Source organism: Hyperolius riggenbachi, chromosome 11 (genome assembly GCF_040937935.1).
Source record: "Hyperolius riggenbachi isolate aHypRig1 chromosome 11, aHypRig1.pri, whole genome shotgun sequence".
Lineage (NCBI taxonomy): Eukaryota > Metazoa > Chordata > Amphibia > Anura > Hyperoliidae > Hyperolius > Hyperolius riggenbachi.
The window spans coordinates 125,573,690-125,600,290 of record NC_090656.1 but is presented as its reverse complement, the minus strand read 5'-3'; the positions used below and the strand labels follow the sequence as shown (position 1 = coordinate 125,600,290).

The following is a 26,601-nucleotide window of genomic DNA, read 5'->3' as shown; positions in this document are numbered from 1 at the left end:
CTGACTGAATAAAAACCAAGCAATAAGCTTTGTGGCCATTAGAGATGGTCAATGATTTGCAAATAATTTGAGAATTGACAAAATGGGCTAGTCCAAAGTCGGTAAGAGGTTCACCTGTAACGGGTACACCGGAAGTAAAAGCTTGATGGTGCACTGACTCTGGGTCAAATGTATGTAAGTCCACATATTACATTTTAATTCACCATAGAGCCCCTTTAAAAGATATCCGAGGTGATTAAAAAAGAACTAGCTTTACTTACCTGGGGCTTCTTCCAGCCCCTAGAGGTGCTTGTCCCTCACTGCAGTTACAGTCTTCTGTCTGGACCCACTGGCAGGCTCTGAAGTCTAGCCAACCCCAGTGGGTCCACTGGCGTATTCAGCCGGGGGTTACTGTTAAGGATGTCTGGAATACCCCCTTGAGACTCCTGTACCTGTGAAAAAAATTCCTTGAAATCGCTGAAGCGGGCAAGCTGGTAAATATACAGAGGCTTGCCTCCTGCAGGGTCTGTGGGAAAAACTCAGCTCTCTCACCATTGGACAGCTACATAAGGTATTTCACAGGTTGAAAAGTTTTTGACAGTCCCTAAACTTCAGGAGGGCTGCCTGCAGCTTGTGTGAGAGTCTGGCAGGGACAGGAGACACATTACAGGCAAGTAGTCTCTGTGTGATGTGGGACTGCAATACAGATACGCTCTCTGCTCTACCTCAAGTCTCTCCACTCCTCCTCTCTCCCTCATTCACCCTTGTTTTCTCCCTCCCCCTAGTGCTGGCTGGATGTGTCCGTGCTGCCATGAATTGCACCTTTGTGACAAAAAGTGTGTCTTCTGATATGAACATTAAATGTGGAGATATGTTTGCTTTCTATGCTGTGTTGTAAAGTTAGGTGTTAAAAGGCCCAGCACAACTGCAAGGGTTTGTTTGTCTATTTATTGCTGAAGATACTATTTAGATGGCAGTTGGTATTGGTATTGCTTTAGGGCTCATTCACACTGAGTCAGGACAGACAGCACCACACATAATGCCTGCAATGCAGGTAGCATGAAAGTCTATAGACTTTCATGTTACCATTCACACTACAGTTTGCATTCCCGTGTGCTGCGTTGTAACTTAGCCGGGAACATCATCGCACACCACGTATGCATTGTGATGCATTTTTTTATAGAATGGAAGCTGCCAACCCATGCGATTTAGCACATTGCAATGCATATATGAAATTGCGTTCATGCATGCGTTGCCTAGTGTGAATGAGCCCTTTGTATCACTTTGAAAGTTTTGTAAAAGCTGGGTACTAGCTGTTCCTTTTACAGAGAAACAGGTCTTTTGATGCCAAATTCTTTTGTCCCTTTTCAAGCCTTGGAACTGATGTACTGATCTATATACTGACAATATACTGTATGTAGCCTTCTACTGGAATTGGTTTGTGAGACTTGAAATTTGTTTCGATCCTCTGAATTGATATGTAGCTTATTTACAGATGCTAATATTATTATTATTTAGTATGTATATAGCGCCAACATCTTCTGCAGATACATGTATCCCTGCATCATATGGCTATCGCTTGCGCTATGTGACACTATGGGGCATATTCCACTGAATTGTCCAAACTAAGTCTATCTCCCGTTCCTCTCTCGGGGAGTCCTTGAGTACTTCCAAAGATAGGCAGCTCCGCAGGCAGCCCATTTCGTGTAAACAAAATTGGTAAATGTGTTGGTAAAAATATAAAGTGCATGGTAACCAATGCTCGGAGCCTTGCAAATAAAATAGATGAACTAGAGTTCATTCTGAATGACAAAGGCTATGACATTGTGGGAATAACCGAGACATGGATGGATGAAAGCCATGACTGGATAGCTAATTTAAAAGGATACAATGTGTTTAGGAGGGATAGAACAGGGAAAAAAGGTGGAGGGGTTTGTCTCTTTGTTAAGAATTCTTTTACAGCTGTCCTCAACGATGAGATGGAGGAAGATTGCGAAGATGTGGAGTCCGTTTGGGTAAATATTCATGGTGGAAATAAAAGTCGCCAATTGCTTATTGGGGTATACTACAGACCACCTCTTATTAATGAAGCTGCAGAACTGCGATTACTACAGCAGATTGAAAAAGCTGCAAGTAAAAATGAGGTCATAATTATGGGCGACTTCAACTTTCCAGACATTGACTGGGGTATTGAGGCTACTCATTCTGGTAAAAGCAGCAGATTTCTGGCAGCACTACAGGACAATTACTTGACTCAAATGGTAACGGAACCAACTAGGGGGAATGCGTTACTGGATCTGATCATTTCTAATAGACCAGATAATGTATCAAATGTGCAGGTTCAAGAACATTTGGGAAATAGTGATCACAACATGATAACGTTTGATCTGGTGACTGATAGGCCACGGGGCAGCGGGACCACTAAAACTATGAATTTTAGAAAAGCAAAGTTCAATCAAATTAGGCAGGCACTAAGTTTGGTGAACTGGGATAATGTACTACAAGGGAAGGACACTGAAGGGAAATGGCAAGCTTTTAAACATATTTTCAATCAATATTGTAGTATGTATATCCCATATGGAAACAAAATGTCTAGGAATAAAAAAAGGCCTCTATGGATGAATTGAAAGGTTAGGGATAAAATGAAGAGGAAAAAGAATGCCTATAAGGTCCTAAAACAGGAGGGGACTGAGGCTGCACTAAGCAATTATAAGGAGTGCAATAAAAATTGTAAAAAAGAAATTAGGCAAAGATCGAAGCTGAAAATCAAATCGCTAGGGATATCGAATCTAACCCAAAAAAGTTTTACAAGTACATCAACTCTAAAAAAAGAAAGGTTGACTGTATAGGAATCCTAAAGGATGAGGGTGGGAACTCAATGGTGGATGACCAAGGTAAGGCAGAGTTATTAAATGCTTTCTTTGCTTCTGTCTTCACAAAGGAAACAGCACTGTTGCAAATTACAGAGGCAGAAGAGTCTCAATCTTCTAACTGTAATATTAAATACTTAACGCAGGAAGAAGTAAAGGCAAGACTAAATAAATTAAAAATAGACAAGGCACCTGGCCCGGATGGCATGCATCCTCGGGTCCTAAGAGAATTAAGTTCAGTTATAGCTAAGCCCCTTTATCTTATCTTTTGTGACTCTCTTGCAACTAGCAGAGTCCCAGTGGATTGGTGTACAGCCCACGTTTTCCCATTATTTAAGAAGGGCAAAAAATCTGATCCAGGAAATTATAGACCTGTAAGCTTAACATCAGTTGTATGCAAACTATTTGAGGGGTTACTAAGAGATACTATACATGACTTCATAGTAGAAAATAATCTTATTTCTCAGCATCAACATGGGTTTACTAAAGACAGGTCCTGTTTGACTAACATGCTCAGCTTTTATGAGGTAGTGAATGCTAATATGGATATTGGGAATGCTGTAGATGTGATATACTTGGACTTTGCAAAGGCCTTCGACACTGTTCCCCACAGAAGTCTGGTGCAAAAGTTGAGGATGCAAGGACTGGGGAAGAGTTTGTGTGCATGGATTGGGAACTGGCTAATGGACAGAAAACAAAGAGTTGTGGTCAATGGATCGTACTCAAAATGGGAGACTGTTAGCAGTGGGGTCCCACAGGGGTCTGTACTGGGTCCAGTGCTCTTCAATTTATTTATTAATGACCTAGTAGATGCAGTAGTGAGCAATGTTGCTATTTTTGCAGATGATACAAAATTGTGCAGAATCATCAACTCTCAGGAAGATAGTGTCATATTGCAACAGGATCTGGATAGGATGGCTATATGGGCACATACATGGCAGATGAAATTCAATGTTGACAAATGTAAAGTCATGCATTTTGGTCGTACCAATGGTCTAGCACCATACAAAATAAATGGGATACAGTTGGGAACATCAAACTTGGAGAAGGACTTAGGAGTACTCATCGACAACAAGTTAAATAATCATACTCAATGCCAAGCCGCTGCAGCTAAAGCGAACACAATTTTGGGATGCATTAAAAGGGAAATAAAAACTCGAGATGCTAGCATAATATTGCCCCTGTTTAACTCTCTAGTAAGGCCACATCTGGAATATGGAATTCAGTTCTGGGCACCACATTACAAAAGAGATATTGCAGTTTTAGAGCAGGTACAGAGACGAGCTACAAAATTGATACATTGGATGGAAGGTCTCGCTTACCAAGAAAGGTTAGATAAACTGGGTTTATTTAGTCTAGAGAAAAGACGCCTTAGAGGAGATCTAATTAACATGTATAAATACATCAGAGGGCAATATAATAGCGTGGCGGATGAGCTTTTTGTCCCTAGGCCTTCTCAAAGGACTAGAGGACATGAGATGCGCATGGAGGAAAACCGTTTTAGCCATTTATTTAGGAAAGGGTTCTTTACAGTAAGAGTGATTAAGATGTGGAATGCATTGCCACAGGAAGTCGTTATGGCAAACTCTATACCTGCATTTAAAGGGGGCTTAGATGCTTTCCTTGCGTTAAAAGACATCCATGGCTACAATTACTAGGTTATGCCTAATGATGTTGATCCAGGGATTTTATCTGATTGCCATCTGGAGTCAGGAAGGAATTTTTCCCTTTTGGGGCTAATTGGACCATGCCTTGTGGGGGTTTTTTCGCCTTCCTCTGGATCAACAGGGGTATGTGGGGGACAGGCTGGGGATGTGCTTTGTGCTGGTTGAACTCGATGGACGTGTGTCTTTTTTCAGCCAGAATAACTATGTAATGTAACTATGTAATATGCCAAATAACTTTTGTGCATGGGCAGTATGGAGCCACCTGTCTTCAGAAGCACTCAGGGGCATAATTGCTTCTAGACCTTTCAGGAATCCCACCTTAAAAATCCTGTGTTTGCCCCTGGGCTCAGGATCTTCTGCGCATGCATGGGCGTGCACTCAAGCTATGCTCCAATGTGTCCATGTTATTTGGAGCTTACAGCACAGGCGCATTATGCTAGGTACACACCATACAATTTTCTGGCAGATTTACCTGCCAGATCAATTATTTCTAACATGTCCAATCTGAATTTCAATCCATTTTTCGATTTTCTGATCATTTTTTAAAATGTTTTTTTTTCAATCGATTTTCGTTCAGTTCTAGGAAAATCAATCAAAAGAAAGATTAAAAAATGATCGAAAAATCATAAAAAAAAATTGATCAAAATTCAGATCGGACATGTTGGAAATAATCGTTCTGGCAGGTAAATCTGCCAGAAAATTGTATGGTGTGTACCTAGAATTACTCTCCCAGTGATGTGGGCGGTTCAACCTCGCATGCGCAGAAGACACCGACTGACCATGGGTCGGCAATACATCAGAGCCTGCCAGTGGGACCAGAGAGAAGAACGGAGCTGTGGTGAGGGACACATGTGACCTCTAGAAAAGAAGCTCCAGGTAAGTAAAGCTAGTTATTTGTAATCGCCTCGTTTATCCTTTAAGTTGAGACCATTTGTAGTAAAATTATAATATGGTGATTTTGTGTGACAGAATTAGCAACAATATAATAATACAGCACTGCAGTGTGCAGTAACAGGAGTAGATGAGTTAAACTATTTGTGTGTTGCCTCTGTCACATAATTAGAGTTGCAGCTAGGGCACTCTGACAGCCAACATAATTAAAATGACCGAAGTCGTGCATTTACACACAGTGTGTGAATTAAGTGGACTGGGTGACATATTCAATAATGCCACTGAACACTGCATCTGAGGGAGAGGTGGTGCAAAGTGCTGGAGTGGGAAAATATTTTGTGAGGTCTCTCCGAGTCAAGGCAATGAAGTGATAAATGATGCATAACGAGTCAGGTAACAAAGAATTATATCTTATTTCTGTTGAAGAAAATATGGTCATTTTCTCTCTTGTGAAGATTCATTGCGTGCTGCCAGATAAAAAATATGTGACAAAAGCTGTCAAAAGCTACCTTCTATTCAGTGCATGCTCTGAGTGATGTCACAACAGCTACGTTGATAGATCTTTGTGACCTGGAGAAATATTACCTTGGAAGAATTATTACAAATTGTTTTTTACAAATAAAAACAATCAGTTCTATGAATTGCCCAGTGCTGTCCTTTAAGACAATATAATAGAAGAATTCCAGGGGAGAATTCACTTTGGGGCCTGTGACACCTCTGTCATGGAGAGAAAATATATTGACAATGCATTCCTGAAACAGGAACCAGTTCTGCTCCCCTCTCAGCCCTGGCTATTTCAATCCATACCTTTTGGCCATGAGGCTTAAAACCTATAGCAATTATCAAAAATAAGAAAATTCTCCAAACATGCAAATTACCACAGATATAGAAATAAAAGAAACTGAGCCTATCAATGCTGCCAGCTGGCAAATAATTATCTGGCAGCTAAATAACCAACAGCTATGACAGACTAAATTTAATTTTGTCCTTTGTCAATTGGAGATTCCAAGATTAGAGAAAAATGTTGTCCATCACTTGTCTTCAAGCACTAGTTTACCCGCCCAGATGCTTCAGTCTTAGTAAGGGTAGGGACTATGCCAATACACACACCATTTTTATAATTGTGGTGCAGCTGGTAAAAATATCCAGTGCAGCTAAATAAATTATCTTTGGAGAAGTCAGTCATGTCATCCAAGATCCAATGAGAAGCTTGAAGATGCCATGACAGTGGGCGCTCCTCAGTTAGTGAACAGCTCTCTCTCCTCAGCAGACTGGGGCAGACTGCCTGACTAGTGATGGTCACATCTAGGATAACTCATGAAGAAGCATGAAATTAGTTTGATCAGCTGATAGATTCGCAAAGCTCTAATTTGCTGTGATCACATCCTGCTTTAGCACATGCTATGACAAAAAGCAGGGGGAAATCGAGAACCCAGGATGGTGTAGTATGTTAAGTTGAAGTAGGTAAGTATAAAATAAATTGAATAGTCCCAAGAGCGGGGGAGGGTGTTACCACTAAGGCAACCACTGCAATGGCAGGTGGGGAGATTAGACCTGACCCAATTTGGGCTAAGAAGTCACTCTCTGTAGATCAGAAAGAAAGGGGATAACACCCTTCCACCAAAGTTGGTCACACTTGCAATGGTAAATTGAAGCAGAGGCGCCAAGTAGAATAAAATACACTAAAAACTGTTTAACAATGAGAGGTAGTGGTGGACTTACCGCCCTACTGAAGACTCAAAGTGTCTCATTGAGGCAAAAATTTTATTTTGCACTTCACAAGATATTGCAATGCATTTTGTACAGATTTCACCGGCTTCTTCAAAAACAAGACTGAAACTCTTAACCGCTAAGAGGCATAGGAGCCATGCTAGATAAAAATGTAATCTCCTAATGCTATCCTTTCTCAACCCAAAAGGTAAAACAAAGTCCAAAATAATAATAATAATAATAATAATAATAATAATAATAATAAACTATGCCGAAATCCCGAGGGAATACGCCAATTGATTTATTTCAAAGTGAGAAGTTAAAAAATGAAGAGACATCAAGAAAGGATTGTGATTTGCCATGTAATTTGTTCATATTGTTTGATCCATCTTCAGCCTGCATGTAATCATGTTTACTACTGGCAGACATGAAAAAAAAGACAGACAGCACCAACTGCCATTATCTATAACCACACCCATTAACAATGGGATTGGCTAAAAGTTTTGGTTTTTTTAATAAATATACATATGCACAGAGGGAGATACTGGTTGCTTGGCAGTTGGAAATGGCAGTTATTTCCCACATTAATAAGGCTCCCACAGTGTGAAGTCAGGACCTAGGCCCTGACATCACACTGTGAGAGGGGTTTAAAGTGGACCCAAACTAAAAATACAAGATTTCAGAAATAAAATCTATTTTCTAAATTATAATAATAAATAGCAGCCTTTTTTTCAGCTGCATGATGACAAATATAAAATATTTTACATTTATTGGAGAAACCCCTCCCTTCCTTTCATATTGCCGGGACAGAATCCGGCAAACTGGTGGAGTAGATGGTGTCTGGCAAAGGAGGAATTGCTAATGGCTGCCACCTGTATAACTCTAGTAATGCAAAGAGGAGGGTGAAAAGCATGCACTGAACTGCTCATAGGCTTGAAGGAGTGTTTATTTATCTTTGTATGTGTCAGAGTGGTGCAACTAAATATTTTGAATTAAAAAAAATGTTTGGTTTGGGTCCACTTTAACCACAATATCCGCCATACAGACGTCACTGATGAGAAAAAGTAAAGATTCCTCATGGGAAAAAGGTAAAATATTCTCAAGGGAAAGGGTTATGAGCTACTGACTGAGATGAAGTTCAGTCCTTGATCACAGTTCCTTTTTAACCTCCTGAGCGATAATCCCGAGCTGAGCTCGGGGTATGTCGCGCAGGAGGATTTCTCAGGCCCCGCTGGGCCAATTTGCATAATTTTTTTTTTGTTACACGCAGCTAGCACTTTGCTAGCTGCGTGTAACTTCCGATCGCCGCCGCTCGCCGCCGATCCGCCGCTACCCGCCGTTCCGCGCAGCCCCCCCCCCTCCCCAACCCCTTGCGCAGCCTGGCCAATCAGTGCCAGGCAGCGCTGAGGGGTGGATCGGAACTCCCTATGACGTCACGACGTCCATGACGTCGGTGACGTCATCCCGCCCCGTCGCCATGGCGACCAGGGAAGCCCAGCAGGAAATCCCGTTCTGAACGGGATTTCCTGCTTACTCTGATCGCCGAAGGCGATCGGAGTGGGTGGGGGGATGCCGCTGCGCTGCGGCTATCATGTAGCGAGCCCTGGGCTCGCTACATGATTTAAAAAATAAAAAAATTTAAAAAATAGTGCTGCGCCACCTCCTGGGCGATATAATTGTATCGCCCAGAGGGTTAAGAAGATCTAGCCCCTTGACGTTACAAAGATATTTTTCACTGAAGATTATCCTAAAAAGAAATATTGCAGCTTCATCTAAACTGTAGCATATATTTATTATATTATTTAAATAACAAAGTAAACTCTATTGTGTGCACTCTGCCCACAGAATAGCATGAACTGATTACCATTCATGCAGCTTAGAGAAGAACTTTAACCCAGGATTTAACTTCATCATCAGTAGCCCCTTTCCCATGATAAATATTTACCTTTTAAAGTGCATCTGTGTGGCTGATACGGTGGTGAAATCCCTCCCACACAGTGTGATGTCAGTGGCACTGACGTGTGTGTGTGTGTGTGTGTGTGTGCGTGCGTGCGTGCGTAGATAAGGGTAGTTGGTGCTCTCCATTTTCTTCATGCCTGTGAACAGTGAAGATGCTGACCTGCAGGCTGATGGAGAATTAAATACCACAAACACATTATACAGTGAGTGTCAATCATCTCTTGACCTATCTTCTAATTTTTAACTTCTCACTTTGCAATGCCTTGACTTATTTTTCTTCTCTAATACGATCTGTTGGTAAAGTTTCTCATTTTAGATGAGGAATAATGAAGGGCTTGACTCCAGCTGCTGACCTGCTAGGAGAACACTGCAAATGGAGCACCACTGGGAGAGAGCTTGGAAGATGGCCCAAGCCCAGTTGAAGGAGCTCAGCAGTTTGTCTAATTGAGGAACTCAGAATACCTTTCAGCACAGTCTAAAATACTGTGAAAGGAGTGCCAGCTTATTTAAAATTATTACAGTCAGCTTGCTTATAAACCAACAATGATGCTTAAAGCCCACATTTGGGAACACATTGATGTGAACAAAAAAAGTATTCTGAAAAAAATGCAGTTTTCGCAAATCAAAAAAAGAAAATGTGTTCTGCAGCAGTTAAAGGAGAACTGTAGTGAGAGGTATATGGAGGCTGCCACATTGATTTCCTTTTAAGCTATACCAGTTGCCTGGCAGCCCTGCTGATCTATTTGGCTGCAGTAGTGTGAATCACACCAGAAACAAGCATGCAGCTAATCTTGTCAGATCTTACAAAAATGTCAAACACCAGATCTGCTGCATGCTTGTTCAGGGTCTAGGGCTAAAAAATATTGGAGGCAGAGGATCTGCAGGATAGCCAGGTAACTGGTATTGCTTAAAAGGAAATCAACATGGTAGCCTCCATATACCTTTCACTACAGTTCTCCTTTAAGAAATTCTCAGAACACTTCTGCTGCCTGCTCACTCCTGTTTCATTATTTGAAACCATGCCCCTGGATGGGCAAGAAACAGGACAGTAGCAATGCTTCAGCTGAGAGAAAATCCCCTTCCTCAGCATGCCCAATAACTAAAAGTAAGGGAAGTATTTATGGAGGGAAAAAACAAGTTTTCCAGACCACTGAAGAAGCACTTCGATTAATTAACAAAGAGTGTAGAAAACACTCTCCAATGGGCAGAAACAGCCTTCTTTGATTTGCCACTTGCAGTTTATTTTAACTTATGCTGTGACTGCACAGGCTGGCAGAAAGGCTGTCCAGCCGCCCATACTCCTTTACCCCTACCCTTCTGGTGCAGCCAAATAGTTATATAGCAAGGACCAATAGTTCTAGAGGCTCAAAACATTGCATTAGCAGATAAAAAGTCATATATTAATCTGGTTCATGTACATCCTCATCAGTAATCAGATTGTGAGAAGCAGACCATTGGAACCATACTTTGTCAAATTTTGTGGACAATTTTGGTTCAGGCAAGTCAACTTATACCAGAGCATAGCTTTATTAACTTTTTTAACCCATAACACCATAGATGGAGCCTATTCCGAAAGCCATTTATAGAATAGTTCCTTCAGACCAAGTAGTCTTATGAACAGAGAGTAGCATCTACATATAACTAATATGACTCTTAGGACTCCCAACACAATTCATCTCCCCACCACCTCTGTCAGTATCTTACCAATTGTGACCCAGTAGCTCTGTACCGCGATACATTTCCATACCAGGTGGAAAAAGGTGCCCTCCCTTTTGCATACACTTAGGGCATGGTTTGTATCTATCTGGGTACAAGGCATGCAACCCTGCAGGGGTCTAGTAGGCTCTATATACCAGTTTCAAGAGCAGGTATTTGTTTACAGCTGAAATGGTGAAACCCCCCCATACTCCCCAGGACATCTCCCCTTTCATCATCTGAAAGAGGGCCAAAAGGCGATTTATATAAGCCAACTACAGGGGCTCCCAATGTAACAGCAGGATTACGGGTGTCATGGGCAAACCACCATCAATGGGAAGCTGAAGAGTGGTGAGAGACAGCTGAGGAATACCCCCTCCTCATATGAAACCAGATGTGATGGAGTCCACCCTGTGGAAAACGGTCACCGGTGATTGTCTAAAGATGTCTTTAGACAACTGAGTTCTATGCTGGTGGTCCGGCCTGATTACATCCCATGCACAGCAGCCATCAACGTTAAAACTACACAGCATCAGTCTTAGGCAGTCACAAGTGCAGAGTGGTTTTAACTGGCTGTGGACCAAAATCATTAAAGTTTTCTCACCCGACAAGCTTCACGTAGAAACAAGTCGGGGGGTCTCAAAATTTGAGGAGACGGAAAATAAAAGGCCTTGGTGGAGGCTTCATCCTGTGGGCCCTTTCAACCACAAACTGCAGAGAAATTGGCCTCAGCGAGCAGATTCTAGAGCAAGGCCTCAGTGAAGGTGGTGGTGGTGGGTGGTATCTGCACCCTGAGCCCCCTCCAGCAGACAGATATCCAGGAGATTGTTGTGCTGTCACCGATTCTCTGTATCTTCTGTCCAGTTCTCCAATCTGTGCACTTTCTGATCCAGCAACTGGTTGTCCGTGGAGTGAGATGCTACAGGACATTCAGACTTATATATCCTGGCTTATTGGGAAAAAAGACTAATTTTCCATCATGAGGAATATCTCCTTAGTGTTGTAGGTGATCTCCCTAAAGCCAGTTTTGTGCTACAAAGACAATAATATCTAAGTTATGCAGGAGAACAGAGGTGCCAAAAGGATAAAAGGAAGCTAAATGGGCTTAAAAAAACAAATTCTTGGTAAATAGAGGCGGTAGTGGTGGACTTACCTCCTCCAAGTAGACACACAACGACTGTAGTAAAGACAGTCAATTTATTTTATTTATGAACTCCAAATATGCAACGCGTTTCGCAGATTTGATCCCGCTTCATCAAGAAATAACAACGGAGCAATAGCATAGGTGGTCAGTAGAAGAGCCAGGCACCTCTGTCTAATAATAATATCTAAGTGGCTGAAGGCTTCCCCATTACGCATTTCAGATTGGATCAAGTCAATCAATATTTCCTTGCCTTATAAGAAATTAATCTATGCCCAGGGTGGAAGGTGGATGGACAAGTAATCTCCAAATGGCCCAAACTTTACCATGTATCACCACCAGTTGGAGGAATTTTTTCCTTTCAAATACTTTTATTTAAGCATACAGTTACATACAGAAATGATATGTATCAGTACAGTTCCACCTGGGAAGGTGGGATATGTGAATAATACAAAATCACAAGCTTCTAGCATAGCTTGCATTTACAGAAGTGGTATAAAATCCTTCATAAATTTAGTACAAGTGATTGTTCAAGGCTCAAATATACACATAGGTGTCTAATCATATTGAGAATAGATTGACATATATTATGCATAGGTTTCATCCTGCGTCAATGCTGTAAACTGTAGCTTAAATTTTTACACTCTATGAGAGTAAGGATCTCTAATATTTTGAACACAGTAACCAAGCAGCTTGGGGTGACCCAAAACCAGATGGAAAGTATAGGGGACTAAAAGAGACTGAAAACCCCTCTTACTAAAAAGCAATGCAGTGTGATTTGCCTTCTTTAAACAGAGGGAATTTTCAGCAATTCAGCTTTAAGTGAACATCTGTGGTTACCCACAATGCACTGCTACTGAATATGCAAATTAGCTCGTTATGTCCCTGAAGCCAGGCTAGCATCCAGAACTGCTGGAGTCTAGCAAGCCTATAGCTTTACATTTTACAGAGCCATACCAACCCCACATGCAGACAGCCTGTTTCAAACTTTTGGTCCTCCTCAGTGCATGGCAGGGATTGATATGGCTCAATGGGATAGGGCTCGGACCAGTAGCATTAGCAGTATTTTGAACATAAACATAAAACTTGAAACTTTGGGTCAAGGAGTTCCATCTAATTAAGATAACATATCCTGCAGAATTCCTAAAATGGTGGATCAATGCCAAGGGAGTTTTCAGCTTCCTGCAATCAGTTCTTACTCTACCAACCCCACATGCAGACAGCCTGTTTCAAACTTTTGGTCCTCCTCAGTGCATGGCAGGGATTGATATGGCTCAATGGGATAGGGCTCGGACCAGTAGCATTAGCAGTATTTTGAACATAAACATAAAACTTGAAACTTTGGGTCAAGGAGTTCCATCTAATTAAGATAACATATCCTGCAGAATTCCTAAAATGGTGGAGTTTTCAGCTTCCTGCAATCAGTTCTTACTCTAGTAGATGTTTGAAGTCAGATTATCTATATACTAGCCATATTGCCCAGATTTATGACAATTTCTCCTCTCTCCTTTGTAGGGAGTATACATTACTTTCCATGTCGTATATTATATCTAGTTCTTTTACTAGTTCTGCCATCGTCGGTACATGGTCTGAGCCCCAGTGGGATGAATCCTAACAAAAACCAACACGTTCTCAAACCCTGATTATAAATAGCCATGGTTTGCTTGATAAGCCTAAGTACTAGTCTTTCAAGTATATAGTATAGTATATATAGAATATACTACATTGTTTTACCAATTACTAGCTTTCATTTGCTACAAAATTAAAACTGACCTTGAGTATTAATTTGATAATGTTGTTATAAAGAACACGTCAACATGTTTACTTCTGAGGTCTACAACAGACTAACCAATTAATTTTCACAGTTTTTTTGTTTTTAGAATATATTTACTGATAAAATATCTAAGAGTATATAACATTCCGGGGTGGAGAGTCTACTGAAGTGCAACAGCTGACTGTTGAGCTCGAGGTGGGCTCAAAAAATGAGAAAAAAACAGTAGGCTACCTGATCAGTGAGGTTGAGCGGATCAGGTAGCTGCAAAAAAATGCCGCTCCACACTGCTCCCTTTGGCCGCAATGGCCCACTTTCACGACCTCTGGGTCACGACGCTGCACTGAGAGACTGTGTTGTCTCATAGCGTGCAGGGAGGCGGGGAGTGGCAGGAGGCACGGCCAGAAGAGAGATCTGCCCAATGGCAGCTCAGAAAACCCTGCAGGAATGCCCCTGGCAAGAGTTTTGAAAAACAGAATTCCTCTTGCCTGTTTACCTCCGAGTTAGTGACAAATCTTGTTGCTAAACTCGGGGGGGCTATAGAAGCGGTGGTGTGTGTGTGTGTGGGGGGGGGGGGGGCAGAGAAGGGTGGTTGGGGGACACAGAGCCATGTCATTAGGCAGAGAACATGCCTCTGTGTCCCATCTGCCCCCCCCCCCCCCCTCGAAGATTTATCTCGGGTTCTCTTTAAAAATATTTCTGAGGGGGGCGGAGCCGACCATGGAGGAGTGAGGTCGTGTGGAAGTTGAGCTCCTGTCCCGGTGTGCTTTAGAAAGCTAACAGCCGAGCAATTCCTTGCCAAAAAGATCCCTAAGGGGCATGAAGAAAGCTGAGAGACAACCCGCAAAGAAACGGTGTCCACCATCCCCTACACAGAGGCCGGTTACCCGATATTTCCAAGCAGCCCGATCCAGCACGGAACCTCCTAAGATGGCGGACCCAGCGTGCCAAACTGAACTGGCCGCAACGTCTTCTTCTATGAAGGCGGGCCCCTCAGCCCTTTGCAACCTTGAAGACATATGGCGCTACCTCCGTAGTCTGCCCACGAAACAAGACCTAGACGAGCAGATGGAGAGAATCGTCGCGTCCACAAAGACTGAAATAGCGGCGATCCACGCTGGTATTACAGGCCTATCGGATCGTGTCACCACGGCGGAAGCTAATATTGCCACGCTGCAAGCAGAGGTGGCCTCTCTCAGAGCAGCAAGCAAAAAACAACTCACCAGTTGGCAAACTTTCCGGTGGCAGCTAGAGGACCTACAGAACAGAGGGAGAAGGAATAATATAAGGGTCCGCGGTGTACCAGAGACGGTGCAAACGGACGAGATCATCCCCACACTCTGCTCGATTTTCAATGGAGTCTTGGGCAGGCAGGAGGACAGAAGAATCAAGTTTGATCGGGCACACAGAGCCCTACGGGCTATGCCCACTAGTCAAGAACCACCACGAGACATCATCTGCCGACTACATAACTACAAAGAAAAAGAAGAAATCATGGCGGCGGCCCGTAATAAAGATCAGGTGGAATGGCAGGGCTCCTCAATCTCGCTGTATCAAGACTTGGCACCCTCCACTCTAGTCCAGCGTTGGGCCTTGCGCCCGCTAGTCAAAGCAATGCAGCAGGCTGGAATTACCTACCATTGGGGTTTCCCCTTCCAACTAGTGGCGCGGAAAGGATCCAAGACCGCCATCTTACGGCACCCACGTGAGCTCCCGGCCTTCTTTGAGGACATCTCCATGCCCGCGGTCGAGCTTCCTGAGTGGGACCCAGACTCCTTCGATCCATCGCGTCCACCGAAAGCTCGTAGATCGAGACGCCAGTAGCGTGAGTACTTTGCCATTTGATTGCCCTCTAGCCCTCACCTAAACTTTTTACTGATAGCATGGGCCCGCTCCGATATGCTCTCCTTGGGCCCCCTCTTGGGGATGTGTGAGCAACTAAGGACGCCAACCTGGAAGGCTTTGGCGTCTTGCGACGCACAGCTACATGGAGCCTACCGGGATCCCTTAAGAACATTATTCGGGACTATGGTTGCCACGTCCCGGCCTTCTCATTTCCCCCACCTATGTCCGCAAACAGCCTGTCAGCCTGGGATACACGAACCGCTGGATTACCCAGCGATTGCTGACTAGAGCCTATCGGAAGTTTTATAATGGAAGCTGATGTTTATAATGGAAGCTGAAGTTTTATAATGGAAGCTGATGTTCCAGGGAAGCAGGCACTACTATCTCAATTAGAGGATCACCCTTTGCTCATACAAGGTGCACCTATGGGTGAACATCCTACTATGGATTAGTAATACAAGGTGCACCTTCCAGGACTCCGGGGGGAGGGGGAGGGTGCGCATTGAATGGGGCCGAGATGGGAAGCCTTAGCATAAGCGGGGCGAGGGATCGGTGAAAACAGGGCCGCAGCTGGTAAATCTCTAAATTGTGACTTCTAGCGATCTAATGCAGATAGCTGACAAAGGTTCTTATAACTTCTGAAGGTTTATTTGTCCCCATTAATGGGATACATTAAGGTTGTTGCGTTTAAAGTTTGCACACGGGGACAGCGATTCCACTCCTAACTATGGTGTGGACTCTCTTACCCCAGGGCATTTTGCCACCTCGCCCCCACGAGCCCCGTCGGCTTGTGGGAGGCCCGGATGTTATTATCCATATACAGGCCTGTCACAGGCCTAATACTAAGAAGGTATGTAGAAGCATACCTCTTACAATGTTTATGTGGTTTGTTACACAAGTTCTTATGCAATTCTTTTCCTCTACCACTTCTATTTCTTTCTGCTCTCTTCTCTATCATTCTTTCTTTCTGAGTGGGTGGCTGGCGGGGGGGTCTGGACGAGCTGGGGGGGTCCTGGGTTTTTTATCCCACATTCAAGCAGTCACTTAAAGCTCTCTCCTTGAACGCCAGGGGCTTAAATATACCAGAGAAGAGATCCGCTGTGCTGAACCTGTGTCGCAGGGAAAGAGCCAATATAGTCTGTTAACAGGAAACTCATTTTAAAGGCCCATCGTCTCCTAAATTATTTAGCAGATATTATAAAACTGCCTTTTATACCACCCCACAAGATACAAAAACGAAAGGCTCTGTGATTCTGATTGCCAAGGACACTCCCTTCACGCTTATTGAGGAACTTGGGGACAAATGGGGACGCTTTAATCTAATCAAGGGCATACTCTACAACAAAAAAGTCACGATTGGCTCTTTTTATGCACCTAACACTCAGCAGGCTCTTTTCCTCCAAAATTTTCTCTCTAAATTGAACACCTTTGCAGAAGGCAGCATAATTCTTGGAGGGGACTTAAATGTGGCATTGGAGCCTGTTCTTTACTCATCCTCCCAGAAATCCCCTCTTTCAGAAAAGCTCCTCCGCAAATGTAAAGCCTTGTTATGTGATATGCAGCTGGTGGATGTATGGAGACTTCACAGCCCCTCTCAAAAAGATTACACCTTCTTTTTGTTTCCGCACAACTCCTACACTAGGATAGATTACGTGTTTATCTCGCACAACCTGCTATCAGTATCTGCCTCCCCCGGCATAGGCAACATGACCCTATCAGATCATGCCCCAGTCTGGGTTGAATTATCCTGGGGAGACAATAGATCTAGACCACCCACCTGGAGCATAAACAACTCCTTGATACAAGACAGACAAATTTACCAAAAAATCAAAGGCGAAATTGAGGAATTTTTTCAGATAAATGTGAGTGAGGGGATGTCCCCTATGACCATCTGGCAGACACATAAATGCTTTGTGCGTGGCATTCTGATTCGTGAAGGTGCCCGTCGCAAGAGGGAAAGGGAGAAAGACATAAAAGATTCCCTGTCGCTTATTAGCGAACTAGAATCTAAGCATAAGGGGGCCATGTCCTCATCCACAATGTCTGCCCTAACAGAAGCAAGAGAGCGCCTTAAATCTTTACTATTCCACAAAGCCAAATTCGCAGCAGAAAGATGCCGTTGTACATTCTATGAGTGGGGTAACAAATGTGGGTCTATGTTGGCAAGGGCATTGAGGTCCCAGCAAACCTCTAGCTATATCTCTTGCATCAAGGATAGATCATCTACACTACATCATGACTACAGAAACATATCGAGAATTTTTAAGGAATATTATGCTAGCCTATATAATCTCCCCTGCTCGTCACTTAATCTTTCCACTGCTAAAAAACGGGACAAGATTAAATCATATCTGAAGGAATCTCAAATGCCCCGTCTGTCACAGTCTGACGCAGAGGCTCTCGAGGAACCCTTTACGGAGGACGAGCTGGGACTGGCACTTTCCCAAATGCCCACAGGCAAAGCCCCAGGCCCAGATGGGTATTCCTTAGAATATTATAAGAAATTTAGGAACCTAATCTCCCCGCACCTCTTACAGGCCTGTAAGTTAATTACAGAACAACCACTAGACCAACATTGGTTTCCCTCCCAAATGCTCGAATCCCACATCACGGTCATCCACAAAGAAGGAAAGGATCCGGCCCAATGCCAAAGCTACCGACCAATCTCACTCCTCAACGTGGACCTGAAGCTATATTCCAAAATGCTTGCTAATAGGCTGGCCCCCTTGCTACCTAATCTCGTTCACTTGGACCAAGTGGGGTTTGTCCCGGGACGTGAGGCAAGGGACAACACAATCCGTACCCTCAATGTGTTGCATTGGGTGAGGTCCCAGTCCACTCCTACCTTACTACTATCCACAGATGCTGAGAAAGCATTCGACAGGGTGGACTGGGACTTCATTGAGGGGACCTTACGTCACATTGGTTTGGGATTGGGAGGTATGATGCGCAAAAGAATTCTCGCCTTATACTCATGTCCTAATGCGAAAGTCAAAGCTAATGGGGTCCTCTCAGATACATTTAACATTCAAAATGGCACCCGTCAGGGGTGTCCACTTTCCCCACTCATTTTTGCATTAACCCTCGAACCCTCTCTGTACAGTACGCAACAACATAGATATTGGAGGGGTAAAGTTTCCGAAATCCCAGCATTAGGTCGCCGCGTATTCAGACGATATGCTATTTTATTTGACCAACCCACACATCTCTTTACCCAACCTTCTTCTGGAATTTCGGAACTACGGGCTTCTCTAAAATATGTCAATCAATTATGACAAGAGTGAGGCGTTGGGAGTCCTACTACCAGAAACCCTCAAATCTACTATTCAGAGTAACTTCCCATTTAAGTGGCCCCCAACTTACATGAAATACTTGGGAGTACACATTACACCAGACCCAAGAGACTTGATCTACAATAATTTCACCCCTGCTCTAGAACGAATTAAAAAAGACCTTCAAAACTGGAATAAACAGCAATTTTACTGGTTTGGAAGATCTAGTATAATACAGATGACGATTATGCCGCGGCTACTTTACTTGTTCCAGACCCTACCTATCTATATCCCATCTTCATTCTTCCAGATGGTGACCCAAGTATTTTCCAAATTTATCTGGAATGGACGCAAGCCCAGGTTGAAATACCAGACCCAAACAGCTCCCAAGGAATCAGGAGGAATGGCCATCCCCAACCCTAAATTATACTATACTGCTGCGGTCCTTATCCGCATTATTGATTGGCACAAGCATGCCGCTCATAAAAGATGGGTGGGAATGGAGAGGGAACTCCTAAAAGACGAACTATGCAATGTTCCTTGGTCCACCAAAATCCGAAAAATCCCAGACCCCACAACCACTCTGGTGGCTCACACTATTAGCACTTTTGCTAGATATAGGCAATTACCACTAATGTCTCCATGGCCCACTCCTCTCTTGCCCATCCTGGATAACCCTGCTTTTTCTGCCGGGCCTACCGGCTAGAAGTTACCCAGCCTGGAGGGGGGGGGACCGGCTATACGAGCCCACCATATGCTGGAAAACGGAGATTGGGCAAGCATTCAGGCACTAGGCCAAATTGTAGGGACACAGAATCTAGATCCCTGGAGCTGGATTCAGTTTAAGCATTTCCTCCTTTCTCAAGGGTCTAAATCTAGCTTTAACAGATCTCTTACCATCTTTGAACAAACATGTATGGGCGAGGGCCAAATACGAGGAACAATTTCCTTAAAGTACTCTCTATTAAACGACATTACCGCCCCATCAGTTCAATTCCGAAACAAATGGGAACAAGACCTGGGCCTAACATTCACCGACAAACAATGGGACAAGATCCTAATCTTTGCCCACAAATCGTCCATATCCACTAGACTTCAGGAGTCAGGCTATAAACTTTTAACCCGATGGTACCTTACTCCCTCCCGCTTACATACCATGTTTCCCAGTATCTCTAACCTTTGTTGGAGATGCGGACAAGATGTAGGTACGCTAATACACATATTTTGGTCTTGCCCTAAACTCACACAATTTTGGACAGATGTTAGAAGCATTATGTATGAGTTAAATGACTTCCTTCCACCTGATTCTCCAGCTTTCTTTTTACTACACCATAACACCTGGTCCATTAGAAAATATAAAAAAACGCTAACAAGACATCTAATTAACGCAGCTAGGGCTCTGATTGCCAGGCTTTGGAAGTCAGAAGACCCGCCCAAAACTGAAGAATGGTTGAAGCTGACAGGGCAGATACAAAAAATGGAGGATCTCACGGCCACGCTACATGATAGACATGACCAATTCTGGAAAACATGGATTGGCTGGTTTGAGTTCCAAGAAACACAACGATACAGGTCACTACTAATGAATTAGGCGGTCTAGAACATATACCTTTCCACCCAGTCTAACAGCCCCACCCTAATCAATCTCCCCCCCCCCTCCTGGCGTGAGAGGAAAAGAACACTTATACAATATTTTCTAGATGTATCGGGTAAGACTAGACCGTATCTATTATAGGCCCCCTGGTGTATGATCCCTTCGGGCCCAGGGTAGCCGTGACAATAATAATGAATATCTTACCTACTATACAGACCTTATTGCTTATATTATATACTAAGCCTAACATACAAAGTAATGATAATATGAGGCTATTGTTTTTCTTCTCCGAGACTCATATATGCTTTCTTTTATGTACACATGCGATATTCTGCTATTGGTTAACTGCATAAGTCTGTTGATACTTTTCACATGTGTCTTTTATATTATGACATATGACATTTATACTAACTGTCTATGTATTTCACCACTCTTCCTCTATACTTAAAATAAAAGAATCTTTAAAAAAAAATATATATTTCCGAGAAACTGCAACAGAAATAACACCTAGCAAGGGGCTGGAAAATGCTCTGTTACACATTCCAATGTATAATGTGAACACGGGAATCAATTTTAAATCAGCTTTGTGTAGGAGATCTAACAACCTTTCACATATAATATCTGGTTTTTGAAATATAGCCGTAAAGTAAATTGAAAAGCTGTTAAAATACCGCCTGTGCCTGAACTACATCTACAGGAAACCAGCGTCCGCGGCTTTATTTTCTTCAGCAAACAACCTTTAAGGATCATGTGACCAACTTTTCACATGTACTATAAAAGCAGAACAATGTAGAAAGCAAGCACTTCTGTGGCCTCTCCTTTCCAGTGGCATAGCAATAGGGGATGCCCACAGGGGACCCTCCTTTATCAATCTTAGTGGCTTTGTATTGGTGCTATGCTGGTAATGAACATCTGTATATGTGCATTGCATAGTATTTATCCTTAACAAACTGTTTCTATATTCTCATAATACCTTTCTGACACTGCAGTTGTCCTTAATAGTTTTTTTAGGCTCCATGTCAATACAGTGCTTGGGGCCCCATGTAAAACTCACATTGGGACATCAAGCTCTTTAGTTACGTCACTGCTCCTTCCTGCTAAAAATCATTGCCGACACTGAAAAATACACAAAGGATGGTTCCTATTGCATTCTTGACAATAGGACTAATACAAAGTCAACTGCCATCCAAACAGAACACCTTTTTGTAAGGAAAATATCCTAAGTCAGTTATTTCTATAGGCCTGAGCTGATTGTTCTCAGAGAGTGAACATGGTTCTGCTAGCATGGACTTTCCTTCCCAATGCAGATTTCTTACACAATTAGCTGCCCAATAGAGTCTGACAGGATGCAGGTCAAGCAACAGGAAGAGTATAAAGTAACAGTCCCTATCCCTCTTGTTTCAGCTATTATTATGTTTATAGTTCATTCCAATGTATTGATGGCCGTGATTTAAGTCACTAGGCTTTAAAGAGGAACTCCAGCAAACATTTTACTGTTGGCAGGTGATGTAGCTGCTGCATGCTTTATGGCAGTTGGAAACAGCTGTAAACAGCTATTTCCCACAAAAGTTCAAACTTTTCTTGTGGGAGGGGTTACTTGTGGGAGGGGTTTCACCACAACAGTCATACAGTGCCCCCTGATGGTCTGTTTGTGAAAAGGAATCGATTTCTCATGTAAAAGGGGGTATCAGCTACTGATTGGGATAAAGTTCAATTTTTGGTCGGAGTTTCTCTTTAACATCTGTAGGCTCCAGAGATGTAAATCCAGCCCTGTCCACAGCAAAATCCATAGGTGACACTGACAGTTGGCGCTTCTAAAGCAGATCCTGGTGCCCCCTTGGGATATCAAGAAATGGGGGCAAAATCAATGATGCAATGTAACTGCACTATTGATCAGCCCGTAATCTGTGACCTTTTGTATCTGGGTTGACTGTAAGGGTGCAGTTACCCTTTAACATCACCAATAGTCACTGAGTTTTTATTATTTCAATAACCTTAAATTCTCAGGGAAGCACTAGAGACAATTATGGCTTAGCTCTCATCCAAATAGATACATGTGTCAGAGTCTTGATCCTTAGGGAATGTATAGGGAAATCAATGATGTGAATTATGTACCTTGCAGAGCATTTGTGCAGATCATCTGGATCATTATGAACACTTGGTTCTGGGAAAACTCATTGATAGTTATGCTAAAGGCTAAATCCCAGAATGAGTGGTATTTAACTGGCACAGTCAGTTTCCTGCAACCTTTAGTTCTGCGAGGAGCTGCCATTAAACTCTCTAAAAGGCAGCAAAGAACGTGTTTAATAGAACAGAATAAAAAGCAATGCTGCTTTGCATTAGCCATTTATACTCTCAACAAGGAGGGTGTTTCTATTAATAATGGTTTCATCAATAAGCCAATATTGTCCAGGTAACGCTTACTTGGTCTTTCTAAAGGTCACACAGAGCAGTTTCTATGACTGTAGCCTGAATTCTCGGATATGAAGCCAGCTCAAATATGAATTGTTAATGCAAATTTTCCAGCTTATATATTTCCTTGCCATAAATAAAACAAAATATTTTTCCTGAGCTGCAACCTACAGCTTAATATAATAATAACATGGCCTGTGTCAGAAAGGGTTCATCCCTTACAATTTCAGGAAAATTGAATAAAATGTATTGATTTTAGACAGGATTTGCACTCTATATTTGCTGTGCGATGGAGGCGCCCAAAAAGAATGAAGTAATTAGAAACTGTTGTAGGAGGAGAGGTATAGTTGGATAACCTCTTCCGTGGACTTCAGCAGTGAAAACCGCCAACCTCTGAGGTGCTCGAGTTTGACACAAAGTCACTTTTTTTGTGGTTACTATTGACCTGATGAATCAGGAAATGCCCACGAGTTATCTGACCCTACTTTGCGCAATAAACGTTTCAAATTTCAGTCATATTTGCAGTTTCTGCTGCTTTTAAAAAGTCCCAAAGTGTAATAAGCCTACTATAGCGCCCCCTTTTTTTAGACAGTTTTTGTTTTATTCCTTTTGGGTGCCTCCATCAACCTTTTGTTACTCATCACACCTCTGTTGGGATATTGTATTCTTAACCTAACTCTTTTTTACCAGGGCCTACCTAATTACCAGTAGTGTGATCTTCGAGGATGCTCCCAAGCCCAAACAGGGGCGGCAATTCCTCAGTAAGTCTTTTTGGTGGTTGCAGTTCTTTTGTAACCTGAAATTCATGAGTTACTCTCTTTTCACTACTTACCCTGGTTTTTAATATATTGCACTACCTGGTATTTTGTCTCCCTTCAGTCTTCTTGGCCCATGTTTTGCCTTGGCCCACTTTTCTCCAGATGTAAGATAAAAGCATGTTTAAGCACATCTGAAGTGAAAGGATAATCGGAGTGCACGGAGGAAATCCACGCAGACACGGGGAGAACATACAAACTCTTTGCAGATGTTGACCTGGCTGGGATTCGAGCGGAGACCAAGTGCTGCAAGGTGAGAACGCTAACCACTACGTCACTGTGCTGCCCTTACTTCCTTAGCCCTTTATAGACAGTTACAGGTGCCCCTTAGCATTAGGTAGCCAGAAGTACCCTCAGTATTAAGTGGTAGCTACTAGTGCCTTAGACTGAAGGAAGATCTCATCAGTGGAAATCCGACTACTGGGCAAGTTTACGCTCTGCTCAGGATTCTGCATAGGGAAGGAAGGAGGGAGGCACTAGGGGAGGGGAGTGAGTCACCTTTCCATCATCAGGCTCCTGTAGGCACGTGCCTACAATGCCTTATGGTAAATCCAGACCAGCGCCAGGTCATCCAGGAGGCGCGTTACTGTGGCACACATCCTTGATTGCGCTCTCGTGGCCAGAAGCATTCTGTGCATGCACATTATGAGTTGTTAAGGAATAAGGAGTGTGCATGCCCAGAGCGCTCCCAGCAGGAGGAGTGTGATTAATGATGCACACCGCCGGGCCATCTATTGCTCAGTAGTGTGTGACCTGGCCGACCTGTTGCAATATACGGAGGCATTTACCAGGCAACATATGGGGCGAGGAGAATGGGGGAGCAGTGGGCATAAGAACTGCTGCCTAGACATGCCTGCTGCCTCTGTTTGATATTACTTCGCCTCGGGTATCCTTTAACAAGTGAGCAGGTGTGTAAATGTGTGGGGTTTTTTTGTTCCTGATGGTAGCGGCAGTGGTGTGTGTGTGTGTGTGTGTGTGTGTGTGTGTGTGTGTGTGTGTGTGTGTGTGTGTGTGTGTGTGTGTGTGTGTGTGTGTGTGTGTGTGTGTGTGTGTGTGTGTGTGTGTGTGTGTGGTCCTGGTGGTGGTGATGTTGGAGTTTATGTACGTGTCTCAGTCTCTAATTTTCTCTATGCCTGTTTTAGAAGACCAGTCTCAAAGAGTTAAAAAGAAGTTTGTAGTAGAGAGTTTTTGTCAATAACCATCAGAGCTTTAGCGCTGCCACATTAATATTACCTACTGTAAGTAAAATGTACATAAGAAATCTTTTGTTATAAAAAAGTTACATTGAGAAAAGGTCATTCAGAAAGAATTTTACCCTGGGACACACATACCTCTTATAGGCAGGAGTGTTACTTCATTGTCATTCACATTGCTCCACTATGGTTTAACTACCTAAAGACCGCCCCACGCCAACGGGCGTGGACACGGCGGCAGCCCCAGGACCGCCTAACGCCAATTGGCGTCAGGTCCTGGAGCCGGCTATTGAAGGAGATCGCGTGCAGGCTGCGTGCGCATCTCCTTCTCGGGGGGCGGAGCTCTGCCCCACCTTCAGTCTCTGAGCGGCAACCGCCGCTCGAGAGACTGTTAGACGGCGTATTCGCCGTCTATTTACATGTACAGTGCTGCGATCGGCAGCAGCGCTGTACTGGGGACAGCCGTGTGACACGGCTGTCCCCTCTATAGGCTGGACAGTGATCGGCTGTCATAGGCTGAAGCCTATGACAGCTGATCACCCTGATTGGCTGGCGGTGGGAGGAAGGAGGGGAAAATAATTTAATAAAAGGCTATTTTTATTTTTTTTAAAAAAGGAAATAAATATTTATATCAAAAAAATAAACAAATGTGGAGCAATCAGACCCCACCAACAGAGAGCTCTGTTGGTGGGGGGAAAAGGGGGAATCACTCGTGTGCGGTGTTGAGCAGTCCTGCAGCTTGGCCTTAAAGGATACCCCAACTGAAATGTGACATAATGAGATAGACATGTGTATGTACAGTGCCTAGCACACAGATAACTATGCTGTGTTCCTTTTTTTCTTTCTCTGCCTGAAAGAGTTAAATATCAGGTATGCAAGTGGCTGACTCAGTCCTGACTCAGACAGGAAGTGACTACAGTGTGGCCCTAACTGATAAGAAATTGCCCTTTTTTTACCTCTTTCTTGCTCTCAGAAGCCATTTTCTGCTAGGAAAGTGTTTTATAGTTGGAATTTCTTATCATTGAGGGTCACACTGTAGTCACTTCCTGTCTGAGTCAGGACTGAGTCAGCCACTTGCATACCTTATATTTAACTCTTTCAGGCAGAAAAATAAAAAAAGTTACACAGCATAGTTATCTGTGTGCTAGGCACTGTACATACACATGTCTATCTCATTATGTCACATTTCAGTTGGGGTATCCTTTAAAGCTGCAGTGGTCAATTAGGGAAAAAACAGGCTGGTCTTTAGGGGGTTTTACTCTGTGGACCTCAAGTGGTTAAATTGATACTCAGGATTTTCTCTCCTTTATTTGCCTTCTGTATTGTGGTTTGATGAAGTCCGAATTTTTTTTTGCCATGGCTGGTCTATACTGACATGATAAAATATATTTAATAGAATCTGGAGCGGTTTTCTCACTTATAAGGGCATGTGCTGCTCTGGTTTCTGGCATACAATGAATAAAATAATGTACGATGACTTCTGGTCATTTTTGGTATTACAAAAGATATGGGATTCAATGACTACAGGCATGGGGATCACCAGAAGAAATACTAGATTCCCAACTCTTGTACTGTAACTAGGGAAGCAGGAAAAAAGGGGGCCAGTGTCTAATAGACGATTTGGGCACTGCCATAATGCAAATATCGCTAATAAGGCGCCCAAACCAGAAATTAGGATGCCGAGAAATATTTGCAACATTAGAAGATTAAAGTTTTTAAAATATGTTATGGTTTTGAAACTTGCAACGTTATGGTTTTTGTCATATTATTTTGTTTGTATGTACAAA

General features: G+C 43.1%; 1 protein-coding gene and 1 long non-coding RNA gene across 6 annotated transcripts in view; one reads left to right on the top strand and one right to left on the bottom strand.

Annotated features, from left to right (window-relative positions):
* The window catches only part of LOC137538819 (uncharacterized), a 60,253-nt gene extending 36,390 nt beyond the window's left edge, over positions 1-23,863 (top strand). The window contains exons 2-3 of the long non-coding RNA XR_011024888.1: positions 23,497-23,567; positions 23,686-23,863. This is a non-coding gene — a long non-coding RNA (uncharacterized lncRNA). The remainder of the gene's footprint in view (positions 1-23,496; positions 23,568-23,685) is intronic.
* The window catches only part of CHID1 (chitinase domain containing 1), an 896,926-nt gene that overhangs the window by 559,413 nt on the left and 310,912 nt on the right, over positions 1-26,601 (bottom strand). The gene's annotated exons all lie outside the window — the stretch shown is intronic.